Source organism: Canis lupus, chromosome 11, assembly GCF_003254725.2.
Source record: "Canis lupus dingo isolate Sandy chromosome 11, ASM325472v2, whole genome shotgun sequence".
NCBI classification, from domain to species: Eukaryota; Metazoa; Chordata; class Mammalia; order Carnivora; family Canidae; genus Canis; species Canis lupus.
This window is the reverse complement of record NC_064253.1, coordinates 30,117,068-30,135,353: the sequence shown is the minus strand read 5'-3', so window position 1 is coordinate 30,135,353 and position 18,286 is coordinate 30,117,068. Positions and strand designations below refer to the sequence as shown.

General features: G+C 35.2%; 1 protein-coding gene across 35 annotated transcripts in view; it reads left to right on the top strand.

Annotated features, from left to right (window-relative positions):
* PTPRD (protein tyrosine phosphatase receptor type D) overlaps positions 1-18,286 on the top strand; it is a 2,185,700-nt gene that overhangs the window by 567,563 nt on the left and 1,599,851 nt on the right. The gene's annotated exons all lie outside the window — the stretch shown is intronic.

Here is an 18,286-nt window from a genome sequence, read left to right as displayed (position 1 = left end):
AAGGCAGGCGCCAAACCGCTGCACCACCCAGGGATCCCTGAAATGCAATTTTAAAGTTAAATAGTTCTTATGTTGTTTATGCCATAAAACCAAATACATGTCTTTTTACTTCAATTTATTATTATTTTTTGTATCTACAAGTGGTATTAATGTGTCCAGTTTCATGTTTCTAAACAACCCTCCCTTCAACTATCCAACTAACCTTTTTCTTTCTCTGTCTTACACATACACACACACACTCACTCCTTAAAACATCATAATTTATTTTATATGTTATACTCAGGTTTGAATTTATGTGTTACATTTAGATCACAGTTAATTAATTTGAACTTTTTCAATTCTTTTAACCTACTGTTTTTGAACTATTTCTCATGCCCTCACATGCTTTGGAGCTATGATCTTCAAATATTTTTGATGGAAAAATCCATCAGTTAATGTTAAATATATGCTCAAATCTATGCACATTATTTATAAACTATGTAAATTTATCACTATTATTATAGATGGACAAATAATAGTAAAAATATGAAATGCTCATAAAAGAAATTTTAAAAGATAGAGTGACAATGTATATATTCTCTCTCTGTATATAGCTTTTCTCTATAGGTATTCTAGTGGAACTTTGGGAACCCTTGTTCGAGAAATCCTCTGCTGTCTCCTATTTCCATATATCCCCAAAGTTGTATGGATACTCAAAGACTAACAAACCTCATTTTAAGCATAGATTGGACAGCTATGTGATATACTGCAAGTCAGTGAGTGTGTTTATACATTTATACACACAAATGTGTGTATGCATGGGGATGATGTAGATAGGATTGGTTGGATCAAGAGTTTGAAGTGGCTTAGAGTCATATCCAGTGATCTTATCAATATTACTCTTCTGGAAAAAAAAATTTTTAAAAACATTACTCTTCTGGAAAGCTTAGGGACTGAAATAATTCAGACGGACTGTTATAGAGAATCAAACAGCCAAGTAAATAGCAAGGAACAATACCTTGTGTCATATGGAATACCTCCAAAGATATCTTGTCAAGTTGTTATTTTGGCAAAATTAGATTCACACCATTTATCATCACTGTATGATAGAATTCGTTAGTCATACATATCCTTGCCATTTTTTTTCTCAATAGGGTCCCCAGTGGTGAGCCACCAGATACTATACAATGAAATGGGGGAAATATTAAACGGTCAGAGTGAAATCATTTGACCCATATGGTTTCTGCCTGTGTAAACCAAAAACCCCATAGGAGTTGCTCTTCACAATGTACCATGTAACTTCCTTTGACTGTTGTGTATAAATCAAGAGCTCCCCATACCTATCCTTTATTTTTTTTCATACCTATCCTTTAGAATAGGACTTCATATTTAACTGATGTCAAGCCTTCACTCAAACCTGAAACAGGCAGGGAGGAGGTGAGCTATTCAGGGACAAAATCAGGATTTACAGACTAGCTAGCTTTCATTAAATCTTTAATATAAAAGCCTTCATAATTGCTGATTCCATTTATTTGAGCCCTCTTCTAATTTAAGAGCCTAACACTGCTGAACAGGTTTAAGGAATCCATTTAAATGCTCTGTTATCCAGGAATCAATTCTCTACGTCTTATCTTTGAAAATCTCATGTCAAATACCTTGCTGAGATACAGATGTATTGGGTCTACATCATTCCTTTAATGCAACGGTTTAGTAAACTCTCATTTAAAAAAAAATAAATAAAAGGAAAGAAGAGAAAGAAAGAAAGAAAGAAAGAAAGAAAGAAAGAAGAAAGGAAAGAAAGAAAGAAAGAAAGAAAGAAGAAAGAAAGAAAGAAAGAAAGAAAGAAGAAAGAAATGAAAGAAAGAAAGAAAGAAAAAGAAAGAAAGAAAGAAAGAAAGAAAGAAAGAAAGAAAGAAAGAAAGAAAGAAAGAAAGAAAGAAAGAAAGAAAGAGAAAGAAAGAATATAAGGTTTATCTGACCCAACTCAGCAAATCTCAAATGACTTATCTATTTTGGCTTTCTTCATAGGACTCCCATCTGATAGATAATTCCTTTAAATTCAAGGATATTTGGGAGATCAAGTAATGCCTCTCCAAGTTATAGTACATGTAATCTAGCTTGTCTAAAAAATGAAAACAAACAAATTATTACCTGGCATTAGGTTCTCTATACTTAGGCTCTAGTATTTCTTTATGACTTGATCTAGAGACAAAGAAAGCACAGCAGTTTTGCTACCTCATTTTGAATTGAATTTTTCCTGTTCTGTGTTCTGAGCAGTCAACCACTTCATAAAGGTGTCTGAATTGTTAGATGCTGAAAGAAAATGGGGGGGGGGATTAATTTGCTACCTACCCAGAGTGAATTTTAAAGCAACTTGGTACTCAAAATTCCTAGTAAAAAATCACAAATCACAGAATCCAAGTGTTAAGATGAAATATGGTGTGGGTCTAACAAAGTGGTTGATTTGTCTCTGAATAAACCATGTGCAGTGTTTATGACATAGGGACTCACTTCTCAGACTTCCAAGATTTTCTTATTTGGAATTTTTCTAATTGGGTAGACCTCCCATAGTGACTTCCTCCTTCCTTACCCATCACCAGGCCCTCATTAATTCTTTTCTTTGCTGTAAGTCTTTCCTTTTTCCAGATATGTCTTTTAAGAGTTAATATTCACTCAATAACTTATGTTTCCTCTTTTCAGTCCATAGCTTTCATGCTTGAACTCATCTACTCTTGTAGCATCAGAGATTATTTATATCTAGTGACACTCAAATCAATATGTCCTCTTAAGATCTCATTCTTGAGAATCATATCAGCAAATGTATTTGATAGCACATTAGCTTCTCAAATTCCAATATATTAAAATTGAACTCACAATATTTTTCCACAAACTTACTTTTTTCTTTCTCATTTCTATGAAAAGAAATACCATCTACCCAGTTTCCCAAAAAGAAACCTGAAAAATATCTTGGATTTCTCTCTCACCACTCTTATATCACCCATGAAGTCTTGTTAATTCTACCTCTGGACACGAGGAATGTCACAGGAAGTAAGAAAAAATGTAAAATGTATTTTCAAACCATTTTGAAACACTTCAGTGGAAACTAAATTCATTAAGGGAAATAAAATTATTGTAGTCTAAAACACAGACAAAAAGATAATTCATCCCTAAGTAAAAGCTAATGCCATAGTGTTTTATCATTAAGTTCATTATATTTTTACTATAAACTCCAATCTCTTTAATTTTATTTCATTAATCCTTAGCATTTCTTGCCCATGATGCATATGCTTATATCTTTGCAGGGTCATTATTTATCATTTTCCAATAACCATGGCAGGTATAATGTTCAAAAATTTCCATTATGTGATAAAATCAGTGAGAAAAGAATTAAGTACCATAGCTGTTTCCACATGCTGTGATTTATATATATATATATATATATATATATATATATATATATTTCTCTAATCCTTTTGAATTGAATGGAACATATGACGTATGTTTGCATTGATTGTGTTTTAGCACCTTTTTCTTAGCAATTTCCTTTTTTTTAACTTTTTAATTTTAATTCCAGTATAGTTAACATACAGTGTTATATTAGTTTCACGTGTACAATATGGTGGTTCAACAATTCTATACATCATTACTTAGTGCTCATCAAGATAAGTGTACTCCTAATCCCTGTCACCTATTTCACCCCTCCCCCTGTCCATTTCCCCTCTGATATGCTTTATTTTAAATGAGCACTCTCAGTTAAAGTCATTGTTTATTGTTTTTTAACAGTAACGTTTTTCTTTACTCAAAACACACTTCAATGTACATAGTTCTAAAAGATATATATAAAACATTCTATCCATGAAAAATATAATTCACATTTTCTTCAAGTACACACAGAAGAATTCCTGGTTAAATCACATAAAAAGAGACATAACAAATATTACAAATTTAAGAAGACTGAAATCATACCAAGTATATTTTCCAACCACAATGGATTGGAAAATAACAATCAAAAATAAAACAAAGCTGGGAAATCTACAATGTAAATATTAAATATCTACACTACTGCATAAGCAATGGAAAAAATAAGAAATCAAACAGTAAATCAAAATATGTCTCAAAACAAAAGTAAGAGAAAACACAATATTCCAAAAACAATGAGATGAAGCAAAAGCAGATTTTAGAGTGAAATTTATGTTATAAATGCTTGTATTAACAAAAAGAAGTGTAAATAATATTTAAACCACAAGGAACTAGAAAAAGAAAAAAACTTAGCTGAGATTTAGTAGAGGAAGGGAATAACAGGGAAGAATCAGAAATAAATGGAGACCAGACTAAACAATAACATAACATTGAGAGTTAAGACCATTTTTTCCAAAAAAATAAAGTTGGCAATGTTTTAACTTCATTAACTAAGAGACCGAAAGAGAGAGAGAGAGAGAGAGAGAGAGAGAGAGAAAGAGAGAGAAGACTCAGAAACCAAAATGAGAAATGGAAGAGAAAACGATTCAACAGATTTATAGAAATATATAGCGTAATAACAGATTACTATAACAATTATATACTAACAAATCAGATAACTCAGAAAAAACCAGATAATTACTAAAAATGCACAAGTTACCACAATTGGATTTTGAATCTTGAATCCAAGAAGTAGGAAATCTTCTTAGACCAATAACAAGACTGGAAGTTGAGTTAGGAATCAAAAATCTTCCATCACATAAAAGCCCAAGACCACATGGTTTCACTGGTGTATTACACCAAACATTAAAAAGAAAAATAATGATAATCCTTCTCAAAATTTTATATATAATGGAATAGAGGGAACACATTAGAAATCATTCTATGAGACCAATATTACCCTGATACCAAAGCAGAATAAAAACAATAGAAGACCAAAAAAAGTCTAGTTTGTTCAATATAAAATATTGCTACTCTGACTTTCATTTGACATCCATTTGGGTGATAAATGTTTCTTCACTCCCTCACTATCAATCTGCAGGTGTTTTTATGTCTAAAATCAATCTCTTTTAGATAGCACATAGATGGATCTTTTTTTTGTTTGTTTCTTTGCTTGTTTTGTTTTTCTGATGACCAATGTCTTTTGATTGGAGGGCTTAGTCCTTTTACATTCAAAGTAGTTATTGATAGACATGTTTTTATTGCCGTTTTATTACTTGTGTCATTGTTTCTGGACATTTTCTCTGATGCTTTCTTGTGTTTGTCACTTTTGGTCTCTCCTTTGCTCTCAAAGAGTCCTCTTTAACATTCCAGGGCTGGTTAAGTGGTCATGAACACCTTTAGTTTCTGTCTGGGAAACTTCTTATCTCTCCTTCTATTCTGAATGACAGCCTTGTTGGATAAAGTATTCTGGGCAGCATATTTTTCCGTTAGTACTTTGAATATATCATGCCACTCTCTTCTGGCTTGCAGAGTTTCTATTGAAAATTCTCCTGCTAGCCTTATAAGTTTCCCTTGTCATTTACTGGCTTCTTTTGTCTTGCTGCTTTTAAGATTTTTTTTCTTTGCTTTAAAAAAATATTTATTTACTTAAGAGAAGGAAGAGGAAGGCAAGATGGAAGAAGAGTAGGGGTCCTCAATTCATCTGGTCCCATAAAGCTGTCTAGATAACTTTCAAAACATCCTGAACACCTATGAATTCAACATGAAATGTAAAGAAAGAACAGGTGGAGTGCTACAGAGAGAAAAGTGATGACTTTTGAAAAGGTAGGAAGGCGGAGAAGAGGAATGAAGGGAATATATCAGAAGATAAACGGTGGGGGAGGGAGCCGTGGAAGGCTGCTGCAGGAAAGCAGGGCAGTGGACAATTGGGAATTTCAGAAATTTGTGCCTGAAAGAGTCTTCCCTGATTAAAAAGTGCTCAGTGGGGAAATAAGGCAGAATCACAGAATGGACAGTGAAGTCTCAATATTCCCAGAGACACAGTAAGAATAGGGGCACCCAGGAGAAAGCTCACCACAAACTGGGGTCCAATCAGGATAAAGGCTGGAAAACCACAACTATCCTGGGGCAATCTGGGAGAACTGCACAGAGTAGACAGGCCAGCACCAGACCTCTCTACCCCAGAGCCCAGCAACTGAAGAAAGTGGGCTATCCCACTTTCAAGTCTATCCAACTAGACTTCTGCACAAGTCTAGAAGCACAGGGCTTTTGCTCCCAGGGTGCGTTATTGGACAAAGCTGACCATCCTCCATTCTCTCAGGGACATGCCAAACTGGGGAGGGTTCAAAACGGCGAAAACTCTCCTGCCGCTGAGTGCCCTGCATTTGTACAGATCGGTGGCCTCACGCCCAGGAGGACCTAGACCAGTGTGCACTGAGAGACTGCAGCTCTGTACTCAAGGGGAACTCTTGGCTCTAGAGCTGGAGATCTGGCTGCCACCATTTTTCTTTTCTTTTTACCTTTCATCCGGGAAAGGCATGGCCATACAGGGAACAAAGGCCTCACAGGACAAATAGCTTCACACTGAGCTTGGACACCTGGTGATGGGCGGGGCATCTCCACCCAGGCACCGACACTTGAGAATCAGTACAGCAGGCCCCTCCCCCAGAAGATCTATAGGAAGAACAAAGGAAGGGCAAGTTTACTGACCAAGCAGCATTGCAAAGTTCCAGGACTGAGGGAAAATAATATATGGAACTTGATATTTTTTTCCTTATGATTCGTTTATCTTTCAGGTTTAAAAATTCCCAATATTTTTTCTCTTTTCCTGCCTTAACTACAATATTTTACGAACTCTTCATTTTAAAGCTTTTTCCTTTTTGACTTTCATATTTCTACAATTACATGTCTAAGATATATTCTTAATTTTAGATTCCTTTAAATGTATGTAATTTTGGTAGATATATAAGTTATTTGTTTTTGTTTTTGTTTTGTCTTGTTTTGTTTTATAATGGTAGAACTTAGTACCTTCTAACATATGGACCAAAATACACTCAGAACCAAGTGGACACCATGTTGGTCCATTCTGTGAGATTATATTCTTTCTTCTTTCTCATTCTGTCCCCCTCTTTTATCTTGTTTCTGGTTTTGTGGTTGATGTTGGGTCTCTCTATAAGTTTTGCTGGCTTATATAAATTTGGAATTTAGCACCTTCTAACATACAGAACAAAATACACTCAGAACCAAGAGGATCACCCTCCAGGTCCCCTTAGGGAGACCATATTCTCCCTCCACCATCACTTCTGCCCTACCCCCTTTTAAAAAAATTCTTTTATTATTTTTTTATATTTGTTTTTCACTTTCATAGTCTTTTTGTTTTGTTCTGTTCTGTTTTCCTTTTTTTCTTTTATTTTCTGGTCTCTGACCTCTTTGGAATTGTCTAGGGTATATTTTACCTAGGCTGTGATTGATATTTTTGACTCTGCTCGCTCATACAAGCACTCTGTACTGGACAAAATTACTAGAAGAAAGAATTCACTATAAAAGAAAGAATTGGAAGTAATAGTCTCTGACACAGATCTACTAGATATAGATTTAAGTAGCATGTCAGAGATACAATTCAGAAGTACAATTATAAAATTACTGGTGGCTCTGGAAAAAGCATAAAGGACTCTAGAGATTCTTTTACTGCAGAATTGAGATCTAATTAAGATGAAATTAAAAATGCTTTAACTGAGATGCAGTCTAAACTGGATGCTTTAACTGCTAAGGTTAATGAGGTAGAAGAGAAGAGAGAGTGAGTGACATAGAAGACAAGTTGTAAAAAAAAATTTTTTTAAAGAAGACAAGTTGATGGAAAGGAAGGAAGCTGAGGAAAAAAGAGAAAAAAACAATTATGAACCCACGAGGAAAGGCTTTGAAAAAGAAAATGATAGCTTGAAAAGGAATAATATTCTTCTTATTAGGATTCCAGAAGATGCAGAGAGAGAGAGAGAGAGAACCACAAAGTATATTTGAACATATCATAGCTGAGAACTTCGCTAATCTGGAGAAGGAAACAGGGATTCATATCCAAGAAATGGAGAGGACCTCCCAAAAATCAACAAAAACTGACCAAAACCCTTACATATAATAGTGAAACTTGCAAATTTTAAAGATAGACAATTCTAAAAGCAGCTCAAGACAAAAGATTCCTAACTTATATGGGAAGAAATATCAGAATGACAGCAGACCTCTCTGCAGAGACCTGACAAGCTAGAAAGGGCTGGCATGATATATTTAGCATGCTCAACAAGAAAAACAAGCAGCCAGGAATACTTTATCCAGCAAGCATGCCATTTAGAATAGAAAGGGAGATATTTGAGAGAACATGGGGTCCCAGGGGAGCAGAGGGAGAAGAGGGCCACTGATTTGTTCCTCTGCTTCTTTCAGCCTACTTTTCATTGTTATGAAGGCTGTTTCCAATTATTGCATTATTCATCTCTGATTGATATTTTTAAAACTTTTTTTTATATCTGCGGTAAGGATCTCCATGATGTCCTCTATTTTTTTTTCAAACTCATAAGGTATCCTTACAAATGTTGCTTTAAGTTCTCCATCAGGCATGTTACTTATATCTGTTTCACTTAGATCTCTAGCCATGACCATATCTTGTTCTTTTCATTTGGGATGAATTCTTCATCTTGGCATTTGGTCTAAGTCTCTCCTTTCTTCTGTGTGTTTATAAAACCAATTTTGTTTCCTGCTTCTGAAATTAATGGCCTTATGCGTAAGAGGTCATGTAATGCCCTGGGCCTGCTACTTCAGGGAGTATCTCTGCTGTGTGCTGCATGCACTCTTCTTTGCTATTTTGGCTACTCTATCTTTCAATCCAGTCATCTGCAGAGGCTCTTCTTGCCTGCTGTAGACAGTGTTGAGCCCCTGGCCTCAATGTGGCCAGTTCTAACTAGATGTACTCTGGTCTGCTTATGGAATGAGATTTGACACCACTTCCACCAGACCTGAGGCCCTGTGAAACTCTCTGGTCAGGAGATATGGTGTGGGTTGGGGCTTGTGCTGGTTTTCTGGGCGAGGGACCTGCCATGCTGGGACTGAGGCAAGTGCAGTCCTGCCAGAGTGCAGGGGAGTGGGTCTTGGTGTAAGCAAGTTAGTCAGCCAGTGTCCATGCTGTGCTGCCTCCTGCCAGTGGCTCTGTCTTTATGTCGAAAAATAAGGAAGGGAAATAGCACTGGCCAGCGACCTTTCTCCTGGGGAGACATCTCTGTGAACATTGCCTCCCAGAGATGCTCTCTGACATAAGTGAATAATCTCTTCACTGTGTGCCACAGGTGCCCTTCAGATGGCTGTTTCCACACCATCTGCCCCCTGGTTGTTTGCCTAGCTTCTCTCCAGGAACCCTCTGGGCTCTATCCCAGCCAAGCCCGCTGACCTTTAAAACTCCAGGCTCTTAGCGCTGCTGGTTGCAAGAACTCACAAAACTCAATCTTTCTCATTTCCCAAGCTAATGGCTTTGGGGGGTTGTTTGCCTTGTGCCATTCCCCTGTGTGCTCCTCTCTCTCAGCCTTCTCTGTGGGTGTGGCTCTCTTTCCTCCCTAGGCCCTGTGATCCACTTCTCCCCTAAACCATGTTTCCACACTTCCTACCTTCTCTGGCATGGCCTCTTCTTTCCCTTTAGTTGTAGAGTTTCTTTTGTAAGTCTTCAGGCTGATTTCTGAGATATTTAGGATGATTTGATAGGTACCTACTTGTATTCATGGGATGAGAGGAATCTAGGGTCTTCCTACTTCACTGCCATCTTTGATCTCTGTTTTAGTACTTTTGGACGCAGACTTAGCATATTGTTTGAAAGATGCATATGTACTTTTCTCTATGTTACTGGGGAATATTTGTAAACTAGGGAATCATTATTGTCCTGACAAGTTCAGGATGGTCACATCCCATCCATCTCTTTCTACCCACCGCCCCCAAATTTAATGCTTATGTATTTATCTTAACTGTTTTGAACATCACAATGAAAGTTTTCATCCATTTGCTCAGTATTTCTTTTTTAGTTACTGGAAGAGGAAATTTTGGTTTCCCCTAGGATATATAGTAGTCCCTCTTTATCTGTGGTTTTGCTTTCCACATTTTCCATTACTCACAGTTTCAGTTACTGGCAGTCAACTCTCATCCAGAAGTAGATTATCCTTCTTCTGAGGTATTGTCAGAAGATGAATAGTCACTGAATACTGTGTCACAGTGCCTGCATCATTCATCTCACTTTATCTCATCATGTAGGCATTTGATCATCTCACATTACAAGAAGGTCGAGTACAGTATAATAAGAGAAAGAGAGAAACCACATTCACATAACTTTTATTATGAACTTTTGTTATAATTGTTCTATTTTATTATTAGTTATTGTTAATCTCTCACTGTGACTAACAAGTGTGCATAGGAAAAAAGATAGTATATATAGGATTTGGTACTATGCACCGTTTCAAGGCATCCAGTAAGGGTCTTGAAATATATCCCCCATGGATAAAGGGATTACTGTATGATACAATAAAATTGATAATTCATATCATGGTCCACCTTCTTCTTAGTGATGGTAGACCCTCCTCCCTCCTACCCACTCCCACCCTTGTCCTGGGTTAGTTTTCAGGAATCAGACTCTATATTCCTATCAATGGCTAGAGTGAACTGAATTAATAGAAGGAATTACCCCTTTTTATTTATTCTACCAAGCTAAGTCTCCAGGGGAATGCTTCATTGTTGCAGACAATACATCCCTGGTTTGCTGGCTGGCCTTAATGGGATGCTAAAATCGATTGGAGCAATTTCTCTGTTATCTGAGAAGCACTGTAGGTTTTGTGGTGTGTTGCAATTACATACCCTTCTCATGTCTTTAAAAAAAATTTACATCATTAAACCAAGTGTCTTCCTTGCTTATGAGACCACAACTTCCTTTTTCTAAGGAAACAGTTCTTGTAAATGTGTAATATACCTGGAATTCAGGCAGACCGACCACAGTGGTTGTATCAAAGCCATGACAGATCATATTACACACGATAGAAGTAAATTGAAAGCATGAGAAGCTAAGACCTTGTGTGTTTGCAATGAACAGTGCTGCTATATTGAAGAAACAGCGCCCCCTTGTGAAGGCAGCTTTATTCTTGTGAATTCATTGTGAATACTGTTCCAATGCTTATGCACAGATTGGGAGATAAACTAAACAAAGCAACTTTATATTTGTCTACTATTGTCTATTTTAATCACTGCCATGATAGTTATTTCCCTGCACCTTCAGAAACTCAGACAGGTCTTTGACTTTTCTGGTTACTTGATGATGTAAAAAATGTTCACAATCACTTCAGAACTTTAAAACACAGTATCAGTTCATGCTCTGTGGCCTGGATTAACATGAAGACCTTTCTTCTTTGCCAGTTTGAGCCATGTTTTGGCCAGTGGTTCAGGAAAGATGGGATGATCAACTACTTTCTTTTTTTCTGTTCAAAGCTTGTAGGATTTATTCCTCCTACTCCAGCTTGCCAAACAGTTTCAAAATGCTTAGTTTTCGGGCATGATGAGAGAGAAGAGGTAGGGGGATTAGTAAAGTTCTTAGTTAAATGATGTTGTCCTGAACTGGCAGATATTTGAAGCTGACTTTTTCTTGTCAGTACAACTGTGGTTTCTTCAAAGACCCCACCAATCTCTACAGATATTGTAAAGCAGTATCTGTAAGGCAAGTAGTTAACCTTTTTGACATTCATTTTTAAACCTCACTCAGCACTTAGGCATCAGGTGTTACCTCTAGTTTTTCTTCCTTGAGATCTGTTTATGCCATCTTGGTCTCCTTTCTGTTAGGATCTTTATCTCACCCTATATATTTCTTGAGAGAACATTAAAATATCCCCCAGACAGTAACACAGGTATTCAAACTGCTGGCAGGTCTTAACCCCATAACAATTACCTTAGAGTCACTCTCTGTTGAGGTATTAGTAGCTTATACCTCAAAATCTTGAAAATTCATTAGGGAAAGTTCATAACACAGATTTCCCCAAGGAAATTCTCTTCAAATATCATTCAATTTTGTATTTCCACAATGTGGGTAAGTGATTTAAAAGTTACCTAAATTTTAAATTACCTAAAATTTGCCCGAAGTTTACATCTATTTGAAATGTGTGCAAACACCTATTCTAATTCCCTCTAAGATGCATAAAGTAAATCTGAAAGAAGTATGGATTCTCCCATGATCAACATGGACTCTTGAGAAAATCTAGTAAGCCAGTTCAAATCTGACTGTCAAATGGTTTGTGTTATGATTATGTTCAAATATACATATTTTGGTATTTATCGTTCTCAGGTAAAATTGCTTAATAATCATAAAATGTCAGAATTTCTATGAGGAGTTGGAGAAAAGTGGAAATGAGTGAGTGGATTGGAGATGAAACACTTGGAAGTAGTGAATTGGGACATCTGGTTACAGTGCTGAATATAATACAGCATCTTACCATTTTTTTTAAAGTATAACATTATGACAGTTAATTGTGTAATTACTACAAAAGGATTGTGAATTTGTAGTCATACAAGTTTTATTTTCTAAAGGATAATATTTTCTCAAGGCACCAGGCAGTCACATGGAGTAATAAAATGTAATAAATGACCAACATAACTCCTTTTCTGGGGAGAACTTGCCTTCTTTCTGGGGAAAACCTGACTTCAGAAGCAGCAGGACTATACACAATGCATAAAATCTTGTGCATAATTACTCTGGAATTAATTTTAAAAGCACTATGGAAATACAGATATTAATATTTTAGTTTCTAAAGATCACTTTTTTTTTAGTAATTTCTATAACCAATATAAGGCTTGGATCAAGTGTCACATGCTCCATTAACTGAGCCAGGAGGGTACCCCTAAAAGCTATTTATTTATTTATTTATTTAGTAGTTTTCACAGCCAAAGTGGGGCTTGAACAATGCTTTAGATAATCATAACAAATGCTTATTAAAATTTAATTACATATTATTAAAATATTTGTTATCTTCTGTCAAGCACATTTCATGACGGTGATAATGCAAATGTTATTTTCATAAAATATTTGAAAATACATTTGGAATTGATTGAATATACATCAAGTGTTAACAATATAAAAACATAGGAAGTACACGTGCCTGAAAAATAAATAATATGCTTTTCAGTTAAAACCAAAATAATTAAAGTATACAAATTAACATTCTCAATTTGTAAAAAGATAATGTATATTTGAAACAATTCCCAGCCTTTATTTTAAAATATTATTTTGAAACATAAAACTAAAGCAATATTTTTTCTGAAGAATGAGCATGGGTCTTGTTTCCACCACCATGGGTGTACAGAATGTCCTCCCTTTCTTAACTGGACTTTATTTTTTTCTCATTTCTGTTTTTGTTTTGTTTTTAGTATGTAAGCACTTAAGCATCTTTACTTAGGCCCTAACCAACAATGCAATATAGTATATAAGTGGCAGTGGCTAATAAAAAAAAGCAAACTTAGAACTCTATAAGATGAAGAATACAGATTTTATAGAATTCTACAGCAACTCTCATACTTTATAATAAAAAATATGTACAGCTTGAGGTGTAACAATAAAATATGTGAGGGAACATTGGACAGAATTCCGAAAAGAACAATGAGTATGAAGGTTTGTGAAAATTTGAAGGTAAAAACACAGATGTTTGATTTATTTAGAGAAAACAAGTTAGGGCTTTCATTTCTTCAAGTCCATGGTAGAAATTATAAGAACTGGTTTTGTTTTCGCTAAGGAAAAACAAAATGCTTTACAATGTATAATACCCCATTACATGGGCACGTGCATCTGTGTCATGGCTGGAGAGGCCCAGACTCATTTCCCTTTGGAAACTAAATGTGTCCTTTACCAAACAAGTTTGTAGGAAGACTGGAAGGTAGCTATGATATAGCTTTGGTTCTATATAGAAATCATGAGATGGGATTTGGGGGAATATTCTTTTTAACAGGACCAGTGGATAATTATTGACTTCTACAATGATATTTAAAATTCTTAAAGTGATGAAAAACATGTGAAATATTGTGGTTTATGATCTCTGAAGGAAACATTGCCACTATGTCTATTATCTGCTATACGTTTAAAATGAAGTTATAACAGTGATATATTTATATACATTTAGTGACTTATGAAAATCTGACTAGGGTTTATTTGTTGTTGATTAATCTTTATAAAATATTTAATCTACAAAAAGTTTGTAAGACTTTCTTGTATAAATATATATGTAAAATATATCATTTTCATTTTATTTAACTTTTAAAATTTGGACAAAGAGTATATACTTTCAATACAATATTATTTTCTGAGGCAAAACACAATTCCATACAAGGGCAGCTTTATATAAGGCCAATATCAGGTTTTTTGAGGCATTAAATACTGAGGCATAAAACATGTTAAAGGAACAACTCATTATAACCATATAATTCAGTGGGCTTTCTGCTCTATAATAGTGAATTATTGAGAACTAGAAAACAATTAATGGAAAAAAATAATTTCTAAAAAGGAATTTGGCTTTTGGTTCCAGTTTATTGCATTTTATTCATTCTAGTGGATAAAATAAGACTTAGCCAATATAAATCTTAACTGCAGCCAGATCTACATAAAATGTAATAAATTAGTTTTACGATTCTAACTGTAGTTTAAAATTAAATACCCAGTGTGTAAAACTTATGTAGGGTGGTTTTAGTGTATGTAATAGAACTGCCTTTGGCTTTATTTCTCTTCCAGTTATTTTCTGAGTCAGGTAGCAATATTTTTGTCATATTAGCAGAAATTAGTAGCATTTAGGTTTCAGAGATAGAGTGATTCTCTATTGCTTTTATTCAACAAACATTTATTCATTGTCATTTGCACATGCCAATAAATTAGAATGTTATGTATGAGAGCAGCATATTGGGAACTAGTAAGGCATAAAATTGCCTTAAGCAATAGGGGTTTATTAGACACGCCAGTAAGTAAGAAGGTACAAATGTCCAGGTGTAGTTAATTCTGTGACACACACGTTAATTACAAGAAGAAAATTCCTTTTTGTAGTTCTGCCTTCCTCAGTCCGTGGGCTTCTTTTATCTTCAAGTTCATTTCCCTCAAGGTCATAAGATGACTTATCTGTGTGTCCGATTTTCTAGCACCTCAATTTTTTTAAAAGATTTTATTTACATGGAGAGAAAGAGAGCATGAACAGGAGAAGGGGCAGAAGGAGAGGGAGAGGGACAGTCAGACTCCCAGCAGAGTGCAAAGCTAGACAGGGGGCTCGATTCCAGGACCCTGAGATCATAACCTGAGCCAGAATCAAGGGTCAGATGCTTAGCTGACTGAGCCACCCAGGCATTCCCTTCATACTTTCTTTTTTTTCTTCCCCCTATACTTCCTTTAGAAGCCACCAAAAATAAGTCATGAACAGGAATTTCACAAATGGCCGCCTCATACCTATATGAAAAGATGCTAGCAATAAGAAAAATACAGATCAAAACATAATGAGAAATATTTCTGTGCTCACCAGATTGACAAACCTGAAAACCTGTCATAATTATTGATTTTTAGTAAAGATATGTAGCAATGTGAATTTTGTACACATTGCTAGTGGGAATGTAGATTGGAGCAATCAGTTTAGGAAAAAGTGCAGTATTTTCTCATTTGGCTAAATATGTGTGTACTCCATGAAACACAATTTCCATTCCTGTGAAAAGAAATGATTTTAAGTGTGCAGGAGGAGGCATTTTCTTTCTCTTTCTTTCTTTTTCTTTCTTTCTTTCTTTCTTTCTTTCTTTCTTTCTTTCTTTCTTTCTTTCTTCTTTCTTCTTTCTTTCTTTCTTTCTTTCTTTCTTTCTTCTTTCTTTCTTTCTTTCTTTCTTTCTTTCTTTCTTTCTTTCTTTCTTCTTTCTTTCTTTCTTCTTTCTGATTTCATTGATTTATTCGTTTGAGAGAGAGAGAAAGAGTGACTGGGAAGGAGGAGAGGGAGAGGGACAAGCAGACTCTGTGCTGAGCACAGAGCCTGATACGGGGCTCCATCTCACGACCCTGAGATCATGACCTGAGCTTAAATCAAGAGTCAGTTTCTTAACTGACTGAGCCACGCAGGTGCCCCTGGAGGAAGCATTTTCATAATGTCCCAAATAACAATATTTGGACAAGAAATAAACCAATAAACCAAAACCCTAGAAACAATCTACAGATTTCTTCACTTTTCAATTACAATTTTCCTTTCAAAATTCTTAAGTGCCTTAAGGGGAGTTTCTTTGAGATTGTGTAAATATTCTTTTTTTTCTTGGGGTGCCTGGCTAGCTCAGTCAGTAGAGCACGTGATTCTTGATCTAAGGTGGTGAGTTCAAGCCCTGATGTAGGGCATAAAGTTTACTAAATAAATAAATAAAATAAAATTAGGAGGTGAATTAAAAAGGAAATTCTGTTCTTTCTCAAATGTCCACCCACCGCTTATAGCCTCCACTGATAATATTAAAACACCATTATTTTCTCTGAATTTATTGCTTGGCATTCTACTAAGGAAGAACTTATCTATCTATCTATCATCTATCTATCTATCTTTATCATTTATTTATATCTATTTAGACAATATATTTCTATTTTATTGAAATGATTGCAACCCATAAATCTAATGGATAAATAAATGTATTTAAAAATGAATTTTAATAACACCTACAAAAATAAGCATTTTTAATTTTTTTAAAAGATTGAGTGATCGATTTATATTTATAGAGTGTATGAGGGTGAGGAGGAGTAGAGAGAGAAAGAGAGAGAATCCCAAGCCGACTTCCTGTTGAGCATGGAGTCAGCCACAGGGCTCAATCCCATGACCCTGAGATCATGACTTGAGTTGAAATCAAGAACTGAATACTCAACCAACTGAACCTCCCAGGCACCCCTAACATCTTTTCTAATACTTCTTAAAATGAAGAAGATACTTATTATGAAGTATTTACCTACAAACCATTCAAAATTGCATCACATTTTCTCAAACTACATTAAGCCTTATTAACTATACATGTTTTACTTCAGATTGATAGTGTGTAACAAAAAGTTCTGAGGACCAAGGACAAACAGGTGGAGAGAGGTGACTGTAGCGTGGTGCCTCACACAGGAGGGACAGATTCCACTGTTTGACATGTATCACGGACAATACCAGTCAATATGCTATTAGAGAGATGTATATAAGGCACACTTTGTATGGAGTCTTGAGAACAGTGTAATAGGACTTCTAAATTTTGCCTAGCAGTTATCCAAAGATGAAATGTTTCCAAAGAACCTGGTGATATCGTACATCATAAAACCTGCTTAGTTCCTCAATCTCACCAGAGGAGCTACATTTTCAAAGATTTTACCATAACGGCAACTGCTGCTGGTCTGTTGTGCTTCCCCTTCTTTTTCTCCATCTCCTCCTCTTCCTCCTCCTCTTTTTCTTCTATAACTTCTACTATTAAAATAATAATTTTAGTAGATGCCTTAAATAAATCAGTTCCTCAAACACTTGATTATGTGGTTTTTAAATATTCTCTAATGCTTACAATAGTTCTTTGAGATACAAATTATTTAATTATTTTACAAATGGAGAAAAATAAAATGTAAAAAAGGTTACTAGCTTTATGGAAATCTGAATACAATGTTTATCTTTTATTAGTTTATTTCATTAATGCTAACTACATGGCAGTGTAACATCTGTAAACATCTGTCTTCACTAAGGGGAAACTAGTATATTCTGCTTAGCTTTGTAAGGCATTTTAACCACTGAGTTTGCCTTATCTCTTAGGCTTTATCTCTTACATCTTCCTATAAACTTTTCTAATTTCAGGGCCCTCAATCTTTCATAAGCATGATAAGCTTAGTTCTGCCTCCAAACTTTGCATCACCATATACATCTTATCTAGAATGCTCTTCATTTTCTCACTGCCTATCCAAATCGTATCTTCCGTTTAGATCGTTTTTTACCACTTCCTCTATAGAGCCTTCCTTTTCTTTCCAGAAAGTTCCCTCTTCTGAAAACATGTTACTTAATATTGGTAGAAAATAGAAGAGAGGCAAAAAGCTTACAATTATATTGTGTTCTAGTGTGAGGTATGATTAAGATATCTGGCTCCAGAATCAAGTTCCTTGAAAAAAAACCTTTTGTTCTATCCTTTGTTACTTCCTGGCAGTGTGAACTTGAGCAAAATATTAACCTTTCTCTGCATTAGTTTCATATCAACAAAATAGACTAATCTATATAATAGTAGTGTTTACCTCCTAGAATTTTTCATTTTAAAAGATTTTCTGTGTGTCAAGTAACTGGCATTGTATAAACTGCTTTGCATGTACAGAAATTAAATCTCACAGTGATTTTCATTTTAGACTCGTGGCTAGGATTGACTT